The sequence below is a fragment of the Eurosta solidaginis genome, chromosome 4 (genome assembly GCF_040869045.1).
Source record: "Eurosta solidaginis isolate ZX-2024a chromosome 4, ASM4086904v1, whole genome shotgun sequence".
Classification (NCBI taxonomy): domain Eukaryota; kingdom Metazoa; phylum Arthropoda; class Insecta; order Diptera; family Tephritidae; genus Eurosta; species Eurosta solidaginis.
This window is the reverse complement of record NC_090322.1, coordinates 192,978,690-193,000,981: the sequence shown is the minus strand read 5'-3', so window position 1 is coordinate 193,000,981 and position 22,292 is coordinate 192,978,690. Positions and strand designations below refer to the sequence as shown.

At 41.6% G+C, this 22,292-nt stretch overlaps 1 long non-coding RNA gene across 5 annotated transcripts; it reads right to left on the bottom strand.

Moving 5' to 3' along the window:
* Positions 1–1,202: 1,202 nt before the first annotated feature.
* On the bottom strand, positions 1,203–21,732 carry LOC137250824 (uncharacterized). 5 transcript variants are annotated; one of them, XR_010953088.1, is made up of 6 exons: positions 19,878–20,195; positions 19,531–19,727; positions 19,312–19,485; positions 19,010–19,239; positions 2,885–3,065; positions 1,203–2,814 (listed from the first exon to the last, which is right to left on the bottom strand). It is a non-coding gene; the product is annotated as an uncharacterized lncRNA (long non-coding RNA). The 5 variants fall into 5 exon arrangements; XR_010953089.1 differs by lacking the exons at positions 19,531–19,727; positions 19,878–20,195 and adding an exon at positions 21,510–21,732; XR_010953086.1 differs by lacking the exon at positions 19,531–19,727 and having other exon boundaries at positions 19,878–20,180.
* Between the last annotated feature and the right edge of the window lie 560 nt (positions 21,733–22,292).

The following is a 22,292-nucleotide window of genomic DNA, read 5'->3' as shown; positions in this document are numbered from 1 at the left end:
TTGGTCATAAAACTTACCCACGCCCATGCAAATGTGACTAGGAATATAACCTATGACTGTATAAAAGTACGCGCGCATTACGCTGCGCGACACGTAGCGGCAGCGGCGCCTCACAGGGCGACATATTTTGGCAATTCACATTAAGCGGCAATCGAGCGACATATTGCGGCAAAAGTTTGTGTTTATTTTTGTTTTCAAAATGGACGACACAGTTTTTGAAGCTGTAATTATTTCATTTTTGTGCGAAGAAGAGGAAAGGAAAAGAAAAAGGTCGTGGCTATGGGTCCAAGACATCTCATCCTCAAGATATGGGGAAGGAGAGTTCCACACTTTTTTGCCCAGATTGAAAAAAGTTGGTGCAAAATTCTTTGCATGTATTCTTATGAGGCAATTCACACCTAGCGACAGCAGCACTGAGCGGCACTTCCCAACGCGGCTTTTTTGCCTAGTTGATCAAATTTGCCGCGCTGTGCCGGGTCGCGCAGTGCTGCTGACGCTAGGTGTGAATTGCCTCATAAGAATACATGCAAAGAATATTTTGTAGTGCAGTGCAGTGCAGCCTAATGTGGCCTTACCTTTAAGCTAGTCAAATGACGTGGAATGACGAGAGCGTTTTTGCAAGGTAGTTAAAGAAACTTCTAAGCAGTACCTAGAGAGTTTTATACAGCCCGGTTAAACCATTTAACAAGGGTCGATTTTTTTCGTCAAATTGTATTATTGAATACTCGAATTGTTAGCTTTACAAAAAAGGGCATACATTTTTTATATCATTTTAATAATATATTTTGTTGCTTTAAAATGATTGAAGTTAGCTCTATAAATTTTATTCCCCTACAAGACAGGTACCCGTTCCCTAATCGATTACTTAATCGTCACCAATAACTTGTTCACCAATTATCGTCTTAATGACTTTTACATTGCTGTCGTGAAAAAGGTAACGCATGCGCTCTCTCAAAATAGTGTACGTGTGACTCGCTTTCTCGCTCTTACCTATTGTGTTTTCGACATTCCTTCTCGCTCGATGTTATTTACATTTTTAAGTTACTTCATCAGTTATGTTTTCGTTATCGCTAACCAAAACATATGCAACAACAACAACACGGGTAACTGGCCTATCGGTTACCCGTATCGGTTACTTTCTGTCAAATCGCTTTTTCTATGAATGAAACGCGTCCTTTAAATAAAAAAAAAAAAATGTTTTTTTTACAATTTAAATTATTGCCTTATTACTCTAGCGAACTTTACATATGTGAATTTTTATATTTATAAACTATATAAATACATTAACGTCTATTCATAGTCGTGCCCTTTCCGAAACCTTGTTTTGAAGTTCTTATTTTTCCTGCGCTGGTAGTGTTGCTCATCAGTTTGCAGTCATATTAGTTTGGTAGGTATAGTAACATCAGACGTAGGGAAATTAGGAAGCATGTCAGGAGTATCACCAGAATCCAAAGAAGCATGGTGATTCATTTCGTCACCTCCGTTTTCTTCCATATCCGGATTCATTCCATACTAGTCATTATAAATAGCTTGTAGATGCCACATAGGTGTAACCATACCCTCAAGATATTTCCGTTCAAATCTTGTGGTGTACACGTAAACTTGTATTTGTTCTAAATTATTCACCACATTCTAAACATAGAAAAGATGTATTAAGTGTTTGCGTAAATACCATTGTGATTACAATATGGACAAACATTCAATTCTAAACTTTTCGTTGTTACATCAATTGTTTCAGCGTGTTGTACACGTAAATGAAAATTCATACTTGAATGTATTTTCGTCTTCCAATCGCATAATTTACATTTTAAATAATGACTATTAGGCATATGAGAAATCTCATGGTCCAATAATTTGTTCAAGCTGGTGTAGCTGCTTGAATATCACAAAATTTACATTTTGCACCACGTTCGTTATATTTAAATTGTAAATGTTCTGGTTTCTCTACACGATGCATAAAGTTTAGATGCTTTTTCCAACAATGTGCTGAATTTAATTGAAATACATACATTGGGCATTGTCTCATGATAAATTTTCCATAAATATACTGGGCCTTTTTATGTAGGCTCTTTTCTTAACATCTAATTCTGGTCGTACCGGATATGACAGTTTTGCTTCAGGTTATAATCCACACTCATACTATTTTCAGATTCTGTTTCATAATTTTCATCATTTTCAACATTGGACTTTGCATCAACATCATTATCATCATCGTCATTTTTTGATAACTCTGTTTTAAGCTTCATATTTATCAAAGGTTCATCTTCCTTTGTAATAGAATTAGAAACATTGTCATCTTCGGTTAAGTTTTTATCAAGTTTAGCTTTTTTCCTAGGTTTAAATTCTTTACTATCCGTACTAGAATTAATACCATCATCAACATTTTTCGTGGTCTGTTTGAGTTTTTAAATTTGCCAATGGTTCGCCTTTATCAGTATTAGAATCAGAATGGCCTTGGCCATCTTCACCGTTTTGCAAAGTAGGCGACACATGTTGGTCTTGATGTTTGCGCATATTGCGGAGATGTTGGTGGTTTACTAGTCATTGATTGTTTAGAAGTTTCAACTTGTTGCGTTTGTTGTTGTTGTTGCTGGCTGATGATGTGGTGTTAACGTTTGTTGTACAATTTATTCGGGTGATTGCACATATTGTTGGTGTGTTATAGTGCTGGAAAACCTTCCGATATTGAAAGTCCTTGATTAGTGTAATTCCCACGTAGTGAACTACTCCTGTGACCGCGTCCGCGGTAACTATTACATCTGAAGGCGCTTACGTTACAGGCATAGCTGACATCGCTTATATAACAGTTTGACTCTAAAGTAAAAACCAAAACAAAATAATAGAATCAGTGTTTATGAATAACATATTTAAAATAAGCTCTTACAACAACGTGATCGGTGGCTACATCCCCGTGAAAGTAGTGTGGTGTTCCTCCTTGTATAAACCTAGATACTGGATGTGCTCAACCGTGCAGTTTTCTTCTAATTTGAGCAAATGTATGTTCTTACAGCCACAGCTGGAATATTTGGGATATTTCTATCCTCACATCGTCAAAATCAAATTACCTAGAATGAAAAAGAAACTCATATCAGTAAGAATAGATTAAAAGTTTTTAATATAAGCCGAAAAGTGTTCCATAAATAGGGCTCCACACATAGCTCTTTTCCAAAGGCACAAGAGAAATTTCAGATAACTACAATCAGGACCTGGTAAAGTAACTTCAAAGGCGATTTAGTCGCCACTACTTCGTATGCGCATTTCTCTACGCTCCCTTTCGGCATGCATCATCAATTTCGTCATTACTATAAAGGCCATCTTGCTCACAGCAATCCAACAATCTATTTTTCCGCAAATTCGTGGAACTAAATTCCTAATGGAAGGTTCCTCTCCAAAAACTCTGTTTACAGACAGTCTTTCGCCGTGAAAACGAGGGCAGTGAAATATTACATGTTCTGCGCTTTCCAATTCGGACGGACAGCTTGGACAGAAAGGATCCTCCTCTATCCCACGCTTATGTAGATATTCCTTCAAGCCACCGTGCCTGCTCAATATCTGTGTGAGATGGTAATTTAGTTTGCCGTGTTTTCGATCGTACCATTCCGCTATATTCCGGACTAGGATGAAGGTTCAGCGCTCTTTTCTCGAATCTTGCCGCCGTTCTTGCCACCTAACTATTGTTCGTGACCTTGCGCTTTTCTTAGCATCTTCAGATGGTCGGCTGAATCCAATGCCATACAGATCGGCCATTTCACCTGAGAGTAGATCTACTGGGATTTTCCTGGATAAAACATGGATCGCGTCGTCGGAACAGCACATGCTATTCGTATAGCAGTAATGCGGTAGGCTGCTAGTATATCTTTTTGGTGGACCATTTTAGATCTGTGCCATACTGGTGCTGCATATAATATTATAGAGCTGGTTACGTTGGATAATCGCTGACGGGTAGCTTTGCTTGGGCCGCCGATGTTGGGCATTATTCGCGTTAGGGTTCCACTAACTCTAGAAACTTTGTCCCCCACCGCCCTGAAGTGCTCCCTAAAAGTTAGTTTTGAGTCAATGATTACTCCTAGATATTTCATGGAGAGCTTTGAATTTATTTGAAAATCTCCTATGGTTAGGACCAACTCATCCACAGTCCGCTTTGAGCTCATCAGAACCACTTATGTCTTATTGCTAGCCATCTCCAGCCCCGTGTTCGTCAACCATTCCGTTATTCTTCCCATGGCGTCATTACATAATGCTTGGAGCAGATCAAGTTTCTTGGCCACTGCTACTACGACAATATCATCTGCATAGCCGACATTTTCCGTGCCTCCGGGAAGGTCGATTTGTAGCACCCCGCCATACACCGCATTCCAAAGAGTTGGACCTAGAACAGATCCCTATCTAATCTATCTATCTATCAAATTATTCGGAGCAGGTACGGAACTTGTCTTGGGACACCCAAAGTGCACTCACGCTTCTCATGGCTCCAGCGGGTTAGCGGCTTCCTAGAACTTAAGCCACTTGCTGCTTCTAGATCTGACATCTGTCAGCTGGAGTCTTAGCCCGGCAAGCGCAGGGCACGAGCACAGAATGAAATCGATCGTTTCCTCCTCCAACTCGCACTTCCTACATCTGCTATCACTGACCAAGCCTAATTTAAAGGCATGTGACGCCAGAAGGCAGTGTCCAGTAAGAATACCCGTCATGAGTCTAGTCTACAGATTAATGATAATAAAAGTATAAGAATCAGTGTTTATGAATAACATATTTTAATTAATCTCTTACAACAACCTGATCGGTGGCTACATCGCCATGTAGGTAGTGTGGTGTTCCACCTTGTATAAACGTAGGTACTGTATGTGCTCAACCGTGCAAACTGACATTAGCAGTAACATTATTTACATAAACATAGCTTGGTATTTGTGCAGGCCTCAATATAGCATACTGTAACGAATTTACTTGCAAATCCTCTTATTTGCAATCCTCTGCTAAGTTCGAATCACTAAATTGTTGAATAAATAACTCCAATATTGAATAACGGAAAAATGGCCTTTATTAAAATACTTCACAATAACACTCAAACTGTGCAACGAATAGCTTAATAACCAAACTGATATCTTAAAGGAAACGTGACTTTCAAAATAATAGTGCTATTGCTCGCTAGATATCGTCTTACTCGTAACTGCTTGACAATTCAAATCAAACTGAATTCTTCTTACTCGCCTGCACTGCTTTTATAGTTTACGCTGCATACTTCTAGGCTCTTCGATTTCCAGAAGTTACTAGTTGTTTCGGCTACAAAATCGCCAGCCACAACTACGTGCACAAATTATTGCTCTCTCTTGTGACAACTCAGATAAGATATATGCATGTATTTGTGCATTGCCGCTCAGATGTTCGTATACGTACATATGTGTAGACGCAATTATTTATTCGTTTATGTAGATACATAATGATGAATTATTGATGTGCATTCACGTCACTGGTTAGCATCGCTTAGAGACGATAGCATCGCTCAGTGCTGCTAACATTCGTTACACTGCCCTCCACCTAAGTCTGATCGTCCCGATCAGACAAATCTCTCGATCTAAACGCCGCTAGCATCTCCAAATGAACCACCTTTCTATTTCGTGGTTTCCCAATGGTTTGTATGCGGTAGATGGAATTACTGATCTTCTTCACAACCTTGTACGGGCCTTCCCAAATGCACCGAATTTTGGCTGGAACACCTTTCCGCCGGAGAGGGTTGTTTAACAGTACCAAATCTCCCTCCAAGAACCCTTCCGAATTATTGTTCTCATTGTACCTGCGTTTGATCTTACTACTCATTATCCTTAGTCGTTTCCTCACACTCTGTTGTTTGACCAATGAACTACTTCGCAGAGCTTGCGCTTGACGGATTGGCTTGACAGTATCGTTCCGCCGTTTCCCAACAGAAGTGCGCGATGGCTTGAAACCACCCTTGCATGCTTCCTGCAAAATTCTTGCAGTCGTTTTAGTGCGTCCATTAGGGTTTGTCAATGCCGGTGTTTTTGTCGCAGGTACTTTTGATTTCGCTTTGTTTGGCCCATTCGTTTCATCAACCTTTACCTTTGACTTTCGTGGCCTTTGTCGACTTTTCTCCACCAGTACTCGATTACTGCTGAAACCTTTTTCCAAACTAAAGTTAAGTGGCACATCTTGGTTCTCATAACGCATCACCCTTCTCTGCATATCGATCTTGATGTCATGGTCAACCAAGAAATCCACTCCCAATATAACTTCATCAACAATCTCCGCCACAACAAATTTGTGTAGAACCATGACCTTCCCAATCAATACTTCACATATCACTTCTCCCTGAACTCGGTTATACTCGCCAGTGACCGTACGCAACTTTGCTCCAGGTAACGGTTTTACTCTCCTGTTGACCAAGTCAGATCGGATCAAGGAATGAGATGCGCCCGTATCTACAGTCAGTACTCGTTCTTTGCCATCCACATTCCCTCTGACGGTAAGACTGCTCGATTTTCTACCAATTTGCGACACAGATATCACAGGGCATTCAATAGCTGGATCTAGCTCTCTACCTCTTACTCGCTCTTGCTCATTTCCGCCAGCTTTGCGTTTACGGCCACCCACATTGTTGGAACTATTAGCACCAAGATCGCAATGACGTGCAATGTGACCTGGGTTGCCGCACTTGAAACATTTAATAACTCCGGCATTCTTCTGTTGAGATCCCTTCAGTGCTTCCAAAATTGGGTCTACCCACTCTGGCCTTTCTACTTCCACACGGCGTGCTTTGAAAACTGGCTTACACAGAAGCGACGCTGTTTCCTGAATCAGAGCTTGTGACACCGTTTCTGCGAATGTTGGCTTTGGGTTTGCGTATGTAGCTCGCTTCGTTTCCACGTCCCGTATGCCATTTATGAAGCTCTGAATCTTCACTCTTTCCGTGTATTCCACGGGTGCATCCGCATTTGCAAGATGAGCCAATCTTTCAATGTCAGAAGCAAACTCCTGCAAGGTCTCGTTAGCTTTTTGGTAGCGGTTTTGCAATTCTATTTGAAATATCTGTTTCCTGTGTTCGCTTCCGTATCGCCGTTCTACAGCAGCCATCAATGCGTCATAACTGTTCCGTTCGTATTCTGGAATAGTCTGTAAGATTTCGGCAGCTGGTCCTTTCAATGCTACGAAGAGTGCGGCAACTTTATCTTCCACATTCCAGTTGTTCACTGCTGCGGTCTTCTCAAACTGTAGCTTAAAGACCTGGAAAGGAACAGAACCGTCAAAGGATGGTGTTTTTACCTTTGAATTACTCGCTGAAACTGCAGGACGATTTAATTGTAACTGCTCCATACGACCCTTCAAATCATCGACTTCTGCCTGAAATTGAGCGATTTTTGCATCCTGCGCTTCCAGCTTTGATGTTACCCTTGCTTCCTGTGCTTCTAACTGTGAAGACATTTGTGCCACCTGCAATGATAAGCGCTCCTCTTGTTCTTCCATCTTTGATGTTATGCGTGTCTCCTGCGATTCCAGTTGGGATGCCATATATGTCTTCTGTTCTTCCAATTGCATTTCCATCTTGGATGTAATCTGTGTCGACATTTCTGACATTCGCGTTTCTTGTGCTTCAATCTTCGATGTTATTCGTGTCTCTTGGGATTCCAGTTGTGATGCCATATATGTCTTCTGTTCTTCCATCTTGGATGTTATACGGTTCTCCTGCGATTCCATATATGTCTGCTGTTCTGCCAGTTGAGATGACACTGTCGATGTTTGAGCAGATATTGCAGCTAAAATCATGTTCAAGTCTGTACTGGTAACCGTCTGCGATGTTTCGTTCTTCTCTTCAATTTTTGTTGTCTCCTCGCCATCAAGATGAAAGACATGCTCTTCCACATCAATTCCTTCTGCTTCCATTGCTTCTCGTAGCCGTGCCTGAAGTTCGAGTTTAACGCCGCTTGTATTCAATCCACGGCTCTCCAACTCCTTCTTCAGTTGCGGGATCTTCAATTCACTTAACTTTGCCATGTCCTTGTTGTCCTCTAGAATTTATTCAACAATCCCACTTCTGACACCAATTGTAACGAATTTACTTGCAAATCCTCTTATTTGCAATCCTCTGCTAAGTTCGAATCACTAAATTGTTGAATAAATAACTCCAATATTGAATAACGGAAAAATGGCCTTTATTAAAATACTTCACAATAACACTCAAACTGTGCAACGAATAGCTTAATAACCAAACTGATATCTTAAAGGAAACGTGACTTTCAAAATAATAGTGCTATTGCTCGCTAGATATCGTCTTACTCGTAACTGCTTGACAATTCAAATCAAACTGAATTCTTCTTACTCGCCTGCACTGCTTTTATAGTTTACGCTGCATACTTCTAGGCTCTTCGATTTCCAGAAGTTACTAGTTGTTTCGGCTACAAAATCGCCAGCCACAACTACGTGCACAAATTATTGCTCTCTCTTGTGACAACTCAGATAAGATATATGCATGTATTTGTGCATTGCCGCTCAGATGTTCGTATACGTACATATGTGTAGACGCAATTATTTATTCGTTTATGTAGATACATAATGATGAATTATTGATGTGCATTCACGTCACTGGTTAGCATCGCTTAGAGACGATAGCATCGCTCAGTGCTGCTAACATTCGTTACAATACATTGGTCCAGTTCGGTGTGCAGCAGCCACTGGTACAAACACTTTTGAATGCATAGCTTTCATATAGGATGGATGTCCAGCAGTGCTCCGGTTGTGCCAATATGTAATGGGCTGCTCCGTCTCTTGGTACGGCTGTATAGGTATGGGCGGGTGCAATGTATTACTAGGCTCAAGATCGGAAGGTACATAAATGGCTCGAAGACGCCAGAGGGGATTGGAGCCAGAGTTTTCGGACCCAGAACCAAAATATCAGTAACTATAAAAGCACATCCGAGCATTTTCGAGCGGAAGTATTCGCCATAAGTTAGTGCGCTAAGCTGAACCTTCAGCGCTGATACCCCAATGAAACAATTGCCATACTCAGTCAGGTTCCACTAAAGGCACTTGCGGCGTTCGAAATAAAGTCAGCACTTGTCCTTCAGTGCGTAGAAAAGCTGAATCAATTAGGAGCACACAACGTAGTACTGTTGGCCTGGGTCCTAGGCCACAGGGGAGTGGAGGGCAATGAGCAGGCGGACTCCATGTTTAATTTGTTGCGTCTCTCCCACAAATTATCAACCCCCCAGCAGATCCTTGCAGCGGGTCTGCGCCATACTCTCCTCTTCCGGGAAGGTATCGACCCCAATCCGGGTCCTTCTCCTGACCCCAGTACTGAGAAATGGGTTTGCTGCGTTTGCCGGAAAAGAATCTTTTTAGGACGGTCATATATATAAGGACCTGAAATATTTCAATGAACTTCCTAATCACATAAAAAGTAGTAATAACTTCAATACTTTAAAAAAAAGTTTATTGGAGCATTGTAAAACCCTTCCAATAAGATAGTTTTTTTTATACTCAGTTGAGCAGAGCTCACAGAGTATATTAAGTTTGATTGGATAACGGTTGGTTGTACATATATAAAGGAATCGAGATAGATATAGACTTCCATATATCAAAATAATCAGGATCGAAAAAAAATTTGATTGAGCCATGTCCGTCCGTCCGTCCGTCCGTCCGTTAACACGATAACTTGAGTAAATTTTGAGGTATCTTGATGAAATTTGGTATGTAGGTTCCTGAGCACTCATCTCAGGTCGCTATTTAAAATGAACGATATCGGACTATAACCACGCCCACTTTTTCGATATCGAAAATTTCGAAAAACCGAAAAAGTGCGATAATTCATTACAAAAGACAGATAAAGCGACGAAACTTGGTAGATGGGTTGACGTTATGACGCAGAATAGAAAATTAGTAAGATTTTGGATGATGGGCGTGGCACCGCCCACTTTTACAAGAAGGTAATTTAAAAGTTTTGCAAGCTGTAATTTGGCAGTCGTTGAAGATATCATGATGAAATTTGGCAGGAACGTTACCACTATTACTATATATTTGCTAAATAAAAATTAGCAAAATTGGATGAAGAACACGCCCACTTTTTAAAAAAAAAATTTGTAAAATTCAAATTTTAACAAAAAATTTAATATCTTTACTGTATATAAGTAAATTAAGTCAAAATTCAATTCCAGTAATGATATGATGCAACAAACTACAAAAATAAAAGAAAATTTCAAAATGGGCGTGGCTCCGCCCATTTTCATTTAGTTTGTCTAGAATACTTTTATTGCCATAAGTCGAACAAAAATTTACCAATTCTTGTGAAATTTGGTAGGAGCATAGATTCTATGACGGTAACTGTTCTCTGTAAAAATGGGCGAAATCGGTGAAAGCCACGCCCATCTTTTATACACAGTCCGCCGTCTGTCCTTCCGCTCGGCCATTAACACAATAACTTGAGCAAAATCCGATATATCTTTACTAAACTTAGCCCACGTACTTATCTGAACTCACTTTATCTTGGTATAAAAAATGGCCGAAATCCGACCATAACCACGCCCACTTTATCGATATCGAAAATTACGAAAAATGAAAAAAATGCCATAATTCTATACCAAATACGAAAAAAGGGATGAAACATGGTAACTGGATTGGTTTATTGACGCAAAATATAACTTTGGAAAAAACTTTGTAAAATGGGTGTGACACCTACCATATTAAGTAGAAGAAAATGAAAAAGTTCTACAAGACGAAATCAACAGCCCTTGGAATCTTGGCAGGAATACTGTTAGTGGTATTGCATATATAAATAAATTAGCAGTACCCGACAGATGATTTTCTGGATCAGCTGGTCCACATTTTGGTCGATATTGCGAGACCGCCTTCACATATACATCTAAGGGCCACTCGCTTTTAAAACCCTCATTAATACCTTTAATTTGATATACATATCGTACAAACACATACTAGAGTCACCCCTGTCCCACCCTAATGGCGATATCTCGAAAAGGCGTCCACCTATAGACCTAATGCCCACTCCCTCTTAAAATGCTCAGTAACACCTTTCGTTTGATACCCATATCGTACAAACATTCTAGAGTCACCCCTGGCCCACCCTAATGGCGATATCTCGAAAAGGCGTCCACCTATAGACCTAATGTCCACTCCCTCTTAAAATGCTCAGTAACACCTTTCGTTTGATACCCATATCGTACAAACATTCTAGAGTCACCCTTGGTCCACCTTTATGGCGATATCTCGAAAAGGTGTCCACCTATAGAACTAAGGACTACTCCCTTTTAAAATACTCCTTACCACCTTTCATTTGATACCCATATCGTACAAACACATTCTAGAGTCACCCCTGGCCCACCCTAATGGCGATATCTCGAAAAGGCGTCCAATGCCCACTCCCTCTTAAAATGCTCAGTAACACCTTTCGTTTGATACCCATATCGTACAAACATTCAAGAGTCACCCCTGGCCCACCCTATTGGCGATATCTCGAAAGGGCGTCCACCTGTAGACCTAATGCCCACTCCCTCTTAAAATGCTCAGTAACACCTTTCGTTTGATTCCCATATCGTACAAACGCATTCTAGAGTCACCCCTGGCCCACCCTAATGACGATATCTCGAAAAGGCGTCCACCTATAGACCTCATGCCCACTCCCTCTTAAAATGCTCAGCAACACCTTTCGTTTGATACCCATATCGTACAAACATTCTAGAGTCACCCTTGGTCCACCTTTATGGCGATATCTCGAAAAGGCGTCCACCTATAGAACTAAGGATTACTCCCTTTTAAAATACTCATTACCATCTTTCATTTGATACCCATATCATACAAACACATTCTAGAGTCACCCCTGGCCCACCCTAATGGCGACATTTCGAAAAGGCGTCCACCTATAGACCTAATGCCCACTCCCTCTTAAAATGCTCAGTAACACTTTTCGTTTGATACCCATATCGTACAAACATTCTAGAGTCACCCCTGGCCCACCCTAATGGCGATATGTCGAAAAGGCGTCCACCTATGGAACTAAGGATCACTCCTTTTCAAAATACTCATTAACAGCTTTCATTTGATACCCATATCGTACAAACATATTCTAGAGTCACCCCTGGTCCACCTTTATGGCGATTTCTCGAAAAGGCGTTCACCTATAGAAATAAAGCCCATTCCCTTTTAAAATACTCATTACCACCTTTCGTTTGATACCCATATCGTACAAACACATTCTAGAGTCATCCCTGGTCCACCTTAATGGGGACATCTCGAAAAGGCGTCCACCGATAGACCTAAGGCCCACTCCATCTTAAAATGCTCAGTAACACCTTTCATTTGATACCCATAGCGTACAAACAAATTCTAGAGTCAGCCCTGGTCCACCTTTATGGCGATATCCCTAAATGCCGTCCATCCATAGAACTATGGCCTACTCTCTCTTAAAATACTCTTTAATACCTTTCATTTGATACACATGTCATACAACCACATTCCAGGGTTACCCCAGGTTCATTTTCCTTATTTTGTCTCCATAGCTCTCAACTGAGTATGTAATGTTCGGTTACACCCGAACTTAGCCTTCCTTACTTGTTTTATTTTATTTTTTTACATGATATACCGATACTGGAGCGCGAAAAGGGAATGGTAATAATGGTAGCAGCAAAATACAATGCATCCGGCCCTAAGGAAAAGAAAATCGGCCGCCACCTGTAACTCCAGACAGTTCCAACAACTAATTTCGCTGGAATTCGGTATTTCCAGCTGGTATTTACTGTTGCTGATCGGAATCATTCGCATTCCGACAGCATAAATATAACAATAAAATTATATAATGTGTAACAAAAATAACGAAAATAAGGCCAAATAAAAGTTGGAACAAGGGGGATTGGAAACACGTCCTTTTCAACCTCCCATTATATGTTGAGCTGTGTTGTCTTTACTAAACAAAGTTGAGGGGTGATTGGATACACGTTATTTTCAATTTCCAACATCCAAAGACATGTTTAGCTGCATTGATGGAGACTAATACATTCCGAAAGCTTAAAATACACATATAATTGAAAAATATAAGTTCCAAATTTTGTTGCCTTAAGCTGGGAGCACTGGAGGATTGGAAACGCGTCCTTTCCAACCTTCCTTTAATGAGTGGCTCCCAGACTCGTCCCTCTGTCACGCTAGTAAATATCCTGATCGGAATCACATGGCATTCCAACAGCATATTCAATAGAAATAAGTGATTATAACAATGAACTGTACTTAGTAGTTTAAGTTTTGGGCCTAAACAGCCGTAATAATAAATAAATTAAATTAAAAAAATAAATACTCTTGTCAGTGTTTCACGTGCAAGGGATGGTTGCATCGGACAGGTTGCTCTGGGCTAGATTCCAAAATCCAGCGTCCTCGTAACTTTTATAAATCTTTTGTGGCTCTTGTTGTTCACGGCCTCATTACATTATGAGGAAATACGGCACCTGAGAACACAGCCGTATGAAGCTAAAAAACACAATCATGTCTTCAGTGAACTCCACAAACAGGCGTCGGACCTCTATGCCGGTGATTCCTGTACTCAAAGAACAAAACTAGCAGAGGAACGCACTCTCCCTAGGGAAACGAGAGTAGTCACTCTAGCTCAACTTCGAGCTGGATACTGTAACAGGCTAAACTCTTACCTATCCAGAATCAACCCCGACATACAAAATGTATGTCCTGCTTGCAATGTGTCCCCACATGACACCAACCATGTCTTTAATTGTATTGTGGAACCAACGCCTCTAACATCCCTTTCATTATGGTCCACCCCTGTTGAAACAGAAAGTTTCTTTGGACTCCCGTTAGAGGACATTTATGACAATTTGTGATGTTGTTGTTGTTGTTGTAGCAGTGCTTCGCCCCACCTAACAGACGCGACCGATCACAAACTGTCATCAATATCCTCTAACGGGAGTCCAAGGAAACTTGCTGTTTCAACAGGGGTGGACCATAGGGAAAGGGGTGTTAGAGGCGTTGGTTCCACATTACAATTAAAGAGATGGTTGGTGTCATGTGGGGACACATTGCAAGCGGGGCATACATTTTGTATGTCGGGGTTGATTCTGGATATGTAAGAGTTTAACCTGTTACAGTATCCAGAACGAAGTTGAGCCAGAGTGACACGCGTTTCCCTGGGGAGTATGCGTTCCTCTTCCGCAAGTTTTGGATACTTTACTTTGAGTACTGGGTTCACCGGGCAATTCCCGGCATAAAGGTCCGACGCCTGTATGTGGAGTACACCAAGGACCTGCTTGTGTTTTTTCGCTTCATACGGCTGTGTTCTCAGATGCCGTATTTCCTCAAAATGCTTACGGAGATGACTCCTTAAGCCCCTAGGCGGTGCTGGCTCGTCAATCAGATGTCTGTTGGGATGCCCAGGTTTCTGGGTATTCAACAGGAACTGTTTGGTCAGCATCTCGTTTCTTTCCCTGATGGGGAGTATTCTCGCCTCATTATGTAGATGGTGTTCTGGGGACATAAGAAGACAGCCCGTTGCAATTCTGAGAGCAGTATTTTGGCAGGCCTGTAGCTTCTTCCAGTGGGTAATTTTTAGGCTTGGCGACCATATGGGTGACGCGTAGCACGTAATCGGCTGGCTAATTGCTTTGTATGTAGTCATGAGCGTTTCTTTATCTTTTCCCCAGGTACTGCCAGCAAGGGATTTGAGGATTTTGTTACGGCTCTGAATTCTCGGAACAATTGCGGCTGCGTGCTCACCAAAATGTAGATCCTGATCAAACGTCACACCCAAGATTTTGGGGTGTAGGACAGTCGGTAGCGTAGAGCCATCGACGTGGATGTTCAAAATGGTCGACATTTGGGACGTCCATGTTGTAAATAAGGTCGCGGAAGATTTAGTCGGTGATAATGCCAGGTTTCGCGAGGCGAAAAAACTGGAGAGATCAGGGAGGTAGCCGTTTATTTTATTGCATAGCTCATCGATCTGTGGGCCTGGGCCTGTGGCCATTACTGTGCAGTCATCGGCGTAGGAAACGATTGTGACTCCTTCCGGTGGTGAAGGTAGTTTAGATATGTAGAAATTAAACAAAAGTGGGGATAGGACACCACCCTGTGGCACCCCTTGTTTAATTCTCCTTGGCTTTGATGTTTCGTTTCTAAATAGCACCGATGCCTGCCGACCACCCAGATAATTTGCGGTCCACCTTTTAAGACATGGGGGAAGGGTAGACCCTTCCAGGTCTTGCAGTAACGAGCCGTGGTTGACCGTATCAAAAGCTTTTGATAGGTCTAGCGCTACGAGTACTGTTCTATGGTGGGGGTTTTGATTTAAACCGCAATTTATCTGGGTACTAATGGCATTTAGCGCGGAGGTAGTGCTATGGAGTTTTCTGAAGCCATGCTGATGGGAGGCTAGTTGCAAATTTGCTTGGAAATAAGGGAGCAAAATGGCTTCGAGCGTCTTTGCTACTGGCGATAGGAGAGATATCGGACGATACGACTCTCCTATGTTAGCTGGTTTACCAGGCTTTAGTAGCGGGACCACCTTGGCCATTCTCCATTTCTCGGGTATGACAAAGGTGGAAAGAGACAGGTTGAAGACCTGCGCTAAATATTTGAAACCCTCTTTCCCTAGGCTTTTAAGCATCGGCATGGCTATGCCGTCTGGGCCCACTGCTTTGGATGGTTTAGCGCGACCAATGGCGTCCTCAACCTCTTTAGCGGTGATGGTGATTGGTGACGCGCTGAATTTGTGTTTATGTGCGTGTCTGTTGGCCCTCCGTCTAACTTTGTCGACCGTGGAATGCATTATATATTGTCGGCAGAAAGCGCTCGCGCATTTTTTCGCATCCGACAGCACTTTGTCGCCAAAGGCGATGGAAACTTTGTCTTTGTGCTTAGTCGGATTCGATAGGGACTTTACGGTGGACCAAAGTTTACCCACACCGGTAGAGAGGTTACAACCTCTTAGGTGCTCCTCCCATTTCGCCCGCTTGTGTTCATCCACAAGCAATCTGATGCGTTGGTTTATATCCCTTATTTGGGGGTCGCCTGGATCAAGCTGCCTTATAAGGTCCCGTTCTCTCGCTAAGTTTGCGGCCTCCGCCGGGAAGTGGGGCCGGATTTCGGGAATTCTCCCGGCGGGAATGAAACGTGCCGAGGCGGATTCAATGACCTTGCGAAAGGCACGCTCCCCTTGGCGGGCATCAGTCGGGATAGGGAGGGCAGCAAAGAGGTTGTCTGTAAAGGATTTATATTCTCCCCACTTTCCTTTTTTAAAGTTTATGAAAGTGCGTTTTTCGGTGACGATGAAGTCGGCGGTACGCTCGAGCGAAACAAGTATAGGCAGGTGGTCGGATGCCAATGATACCATCGGCTGCCAGTTGACGCAGTTTACGAGTTCTGCGCTCACGATTGAGATATCTGGCGAACTGTGACAGCTTCCTACCATACGTGTGGGGGCGTCTCCGTTTATTGTGCAGAACGTCGTTTCTTCTATTTGATCCGCCAACATCTCGCCCCTACTGTCCGCCCGCAAATTTGAATGCCATAGATCATGATGGGCATTGAAGTCGCCTAAAATAATGCGATTGTTTCCAGTGAGTAAGGCTCTAATATTAGGGTGGTATCCACCGGGGCAACAGGTGGCAGGGGGGATGTAGATGTTGATGATTTCTAGGTTTGCATCGCCTGACCGGACAGATAGGCCTTGACGTTCTAAGACGTTGTCCCTGCGGTCGATGCCAGGATCAAATATGTGATATTGCACAGAGTGGTGTATTATAAACGCGAGGCCGCCTCCATTTCCGCTCTCGCGATCTTTTCTGTGGACATTATACCCAGAGCAGGACTGCAATGCAGATCGTGCTGTGAGTTTAGTCTCTTGAATCGCAGCAATGCGGATGTTGTGCCGCTTCATGAAATTGACTATCTCCGTAATCTTCCCAGTTAGTCCATTACAGTTTAACTGCAGAATTCTGAAGTGCATGAGGGGAGACGTCGCCACTCTGGGGGTAAGTGACGGGTGACTACGCCTGGGTTCAGGAAGGCCAGGACGCAATTGCTGTTGTGGCCCTGGGACTGGGCGTCCTTGGGCAAGCATTGGGGTACCCAGATGATTTGGGTTTGCGACCTGGCAACATGGCGCGATGAAACCCGCCGAGGGGTTGCCGTCGCGGAGACCAGAACATCTAGGAAAGTGGCACCACCCGAGGCAGGAGCTGCATTGGGCGGATGTCGCAAACATATATATTCTGTGCTGGCAAACGGTGCAAACGGAGGTAGGGACTAAGAGTCTGTTTCCCTGACCTACACGATTGCTGCCGGAAAAGAGGGGGGGAGAAGACGGGGGCAGGGGCTGTTGCTCAGCATTGCTTCCGACTCTACTACGAAGATTGTAGTTATGAGTGGTAGCAGCTGTTTGAGTTGTTGGCGCCGTAAGGCGCGAGCAGCAGCGGGTACTTGTTGTGGCTTGCTGAGCAGCGGGGCTGCTGGAAGGTAATGGGGGGGCGCTTAGACGTAGACTACGGGACGCCCTTGGGCGTGAACAGCAAGGAGCCACAAAAAATTTATAAAAGTTACGTGGACGTCGGGTTTTGGAATCAAGCCCAGAACAACCTGTCCGATGCAACCATCCCTTACACGAGACACACTGAACAGAGTATGACCGTCCTAAAAAGATTATTTTCCGGCAGATGCAGCAAAACCATTTCTCAGGACCGAGGTCAGGAGACGGACCCGGATTGGATTCGATACCTTCCCGGAGCAAGAGAATATGGAGCAGTCCTGCTGCAAGGAGCTGCTGGGAGGATGACAATTTGTGGGAGGGACGAAACAAATTAAATGGGGTTACACTGAAATGACAGTCCTTGGTCGGGAAAAATCCCGAGTCGCTCCGGTACATAGAACCGACTGCCTTGGGAAGCGACAATTTGTGATCGGTCGCACCTATTGGATGGGGCGAAGCACTGCTACTACAACAACAGCAGGCGGACAAGACGGAGAGAGAGGCAGCAACTGCATGACCCATCGATCCCGAGCCGTTCCTGCCAGTTGGCCCACAGGGGCATTTATTAGCAGAAGGGAGGGAAAAGAGAGAACACTGGCGCAATATGCCAGGCCTGAGTCAATCTAAGTTACTGTTAGGGGGTTACAGCACAACTCGATATAGGGCATTAATAAGCCTCTCAAAAAGATAACCTAAGAACCCCAACGGCTATTCTTACAAGACACTGTAGACTGAACAGTCACATGCAAAAGCTGGGTATAGTATCGAACAACACATACCGATTTTGTGATGGATCAGCAGACGGTGGCCCATATCCTTCTAGATTGCGGCGCAATTTCAAGACGTAGGGCTAAGTTTATGGGCTCACCATGGCCAGAGCATTCCCACATTTAATCCCTCAAGCAAAGAACACTGCTGGGGTTCATCAAGGAAGTCGGCTAGGATGAGGTGCTGTGAAGGAGATGTGCAAGTCACTGTGCAATCCTCAATAAATGATCTATCTATCTACGTTCCGGTAACGAGCACCATTGTGGTACTAGCCCCACCATCTCGGGAACTATTGATATGACTACATTAAACCTTCTAGGGATTGAATCTTAATAATGCCGGCAATGCGAATGTATGCTAAAATGCACCATTCTCCATGGAATGCTCGATATATAACTTTCCACGTTTTGAAACAGTGATGAAAAGAGCAAAATTTACAATAATTTTAACTGGCTGTGGGTAGTAAGGTGTTGATGTCCTCTCTTAACGCAATGTAATGACAACTGCGATGCAGGGAAAATGACAAAAGTCTTGCAAATCTACTGATAATTAATTTTTCCTCCCCTTCTATGCAGTTCTATGCATACATACATATGTATTTTTCTCTCCAAATGCTAATTAAAAAAATTAATTGGTTTTCACATGAACTTCGAGCTCTGTCGTATTTGCATTCTTCAGTTGATTATCAACAAAAGCATGACAAATTATCACTAAAAAATTCATACATGTTGCTTATATATTTAATATGGTAGCCAATTTACTTACCCTTTCTGGTGCGATGATTCCTGGACAATCGGGCCTGACTAGACGCGATTTTTTTGCCTTAAGAGAGCGTGCTTAACGCGAACCCTATCATGTTATGGCACAACTTTAGTGATACAAAAAATCAAAGACATTTCTGCTTCTAATGCTTCTAGGATAGCAGCAGCAGCTCCCGGTGGCACCACATAAATAACAGTTGCATGCCGATCAGTTGCCTTTTTTGCTCCGGCTACCTATTCAATTTTAATTCACATTATATTATCTACTATTGCAATTTTTAATCACTACAAATCAATATAAATTACCGAAGCAAATACTGGCAAACCAAGATGCGTAGTTCCACCCTTTTTTAGGGAAATACATCCAACCAGTTTGGTACCGTATTCCAAAGCATGTTGCTTGTAAAGTACCTTGTTTTTGTAGATTTCCTCTGATTTTGGCATATTCTGAGCTGAATCGCAACCCGGCGGAGATGCTATCTATTAGAATATAACATTTTTTTTATTATTTAAAAATGCACATACGTATGAATGAAAATCAGAAAGTAAATAATGTTGTTGTTGTTGTAGCGATAAGGACACTCCCCGTTATCGACTTTGTTGGTCCTTTGCCGGATGCAGATCGGGTACGTTCCGGGAACCATTAAGGTACTAGCCCGACCATATCGGGAGCGATTTAGTTGACATAAAACCTTGTATGCCATCCCGTCGATTCTATACAACTTAATATGGTAACGATTCAAAAGACGGTGCACCACCCAATTTTTATCAAAAATTATCAAACGTGGAATCAAAAGGCGCGTCTCGAGCTCCGTTTTTATTATTATTTGATATTTTTAAATTAGGTGGTGTACCGTCTTGTAAAACTTTACCCTTAATATTATTTTGGGCGAAGGCCACCAACGCAAAAAGATGGTCTCTGCAGCAATATTCTTAATTTCAGTCACATGTCACAACTCAAATTAACTTAATGTTATTTTGGGCGAAGGTCGCCAACGCAAAAATGTGTTCTCTGCAACAAAATTTTTAATTTCCGTCACATGTCACAACTAAAAGCACAAGATATTTTTCGTTGTAAACAATTTATATTTTTTTTGCGTTTCAATGTTTTCCGGAATAATTAATGAACTGTCATTTCGATGACAGGATGAAAAGTCGAGGTGTTAGTGGAGAGCGAAAAACGCTTTGAATGTGTGGGTGAACTGGTTACCTCCGTCTTGTAACACATTAACAAATTAAATAAAGAACTTTCTAAAATAACATGGTCTCAATATAAAGAGGATGTAAAACAAAACGTTTTAAATTTTAATAAGACCATTTATACCTTATTTGAAAAATATGTGCCCAAATACACTTGATCATACAATGAGCCTGTGCAAGCCTGGTTTGCTAATGCTTTAAACTTGCACTGAAAACCCGAGCATAAGGAGCTAAAATCCTTAAGAAATAAAAAATCACGTTTATTCATAAGTGTTACAAAGTTTACATACATTATTTGCAGCCCGAAGTCATTTGATGATTTCGTAAAATTTAAACGCAGAATTGGCGAGTTTCCTTCTGCCATGAAGTTTAGAAATGGTATTTCTAGCGACAATAAAAAGATTGCAACATTCTTCGCTCAATTCTTTTATTCTAGTTACTCCGCTGTGATTGATTCATCACCTACCAATTTTCCATATGGACTGCATTCTAGTAACTAAATATATGCTCCACATTTGTTTCCTGAACATGTTTTATTACATCTTAAGACCCTAAAAGATTCTTTCAAATACGGTCCTGTTTATTTCCAACATGTTTTCATCAAAAATGTGCAGAATACATTTGCCAGCCCCTTACTGATCTGTTTAATCTCTCTTTTAAGAATGGCGTTTTCCCGACGGCTTGGATGGAATCTTTTTATCCCACTCCATAAAAAAGGAAACAAGTTGTATTTTGAAAAATATAGTGGTATAGCAAAGCTCTCCGCTATACCTTAGTTACTCGAAGCTATCGTTACTAATTACTACGTTTTCGATTACCAATTCGAACATTAGTTTTCAGCACGGCGTTTTTATGAAAAATCTACCACACCAATTTGCTTGAATTTACAACGTATCGAATGGTTTTAAAAACAACCATCACACCCACGTTGTATACCAGAGACGTAAATCTTAGAGAATAATCAACGACGGACAGCAAGAGAAATTGTCAAACTGGCGGTAGGTAATTCACCACATTACCTACTTGAAGATTAGCAAAAAACGCGGTGTTTTCTTTGAAAATTCACAAAGTAATTGAAAACGTTGAAAAATAGTTAAATTGTGATTATCATATCAAAATAAAGGTTTTATAGCGTTGGAATTAACGAAATTCATGCCAAATTTCCCCAATGGTGAATTGCCTACCCGCGATTTGATGGTTTACTGTTTCCCACTATTCGTTCTGTTTGGCGGTTCTATTTTTATACGTTCTCTGTTATATACACTGATATCTGCAAAGCATTCGAAAAGTATGCGACCCATTACTTGCTTGGCTTTCAACCTGGTTTCACTTGCTGCATCTCCTCCTCCAATCTTCTCGCCATAACTCAGAGTAATTTTTTAAAATAATTGTTCGTATTTCATTGATGTTCCCTCAGGAATTCCTCAGGGCAGCCATCTTGGTCTGATTCTGTTTTTGCTCTTTATACAGAATATTTCCACAACTATAAACTATTATAAAATGTTAATGTCTGCTGACGACGTAAAACTGTTTAAGTCAAAAGAGTCGATTGAAGAATGTTCCGTACTCCAGTCTCATATAAATGTCACAGGCAATATACGACAGGGTTTTATCATTTGTGAAAAGATGGTCAAAAGAGTCTTTATCACGTGAAACGTTTTAGCGATCCATTTTTGGAGCTCAACCATAAATTGTTAGAAAAAAATTTGCGGTCGCAGCCATTGGTCGATTATGCACGAATTGGCTAAAAGATTTAAACCTTTTTTTCTTATATCATACAAATACAATATATATATATATATATATATATATATATATATATATATATATATATATATATGTATACACACGAATCACTATTGCTTGCAATATCGTTCGAACAACAAGAAGAAAATAATATACGTGCATATAATACATAGTGCTATCACAATTTCATCTTTATTGCTTTAATAACAAATTTTCTTAGTACATATTACGTATTATTATCATTATACTATGCCATTATACCAAATTGATATTTTGTTACACTCAAAAATAAGTTCTACTACAACAACATAATAATTTTGTAAGAGAGCCCCAATTATCGG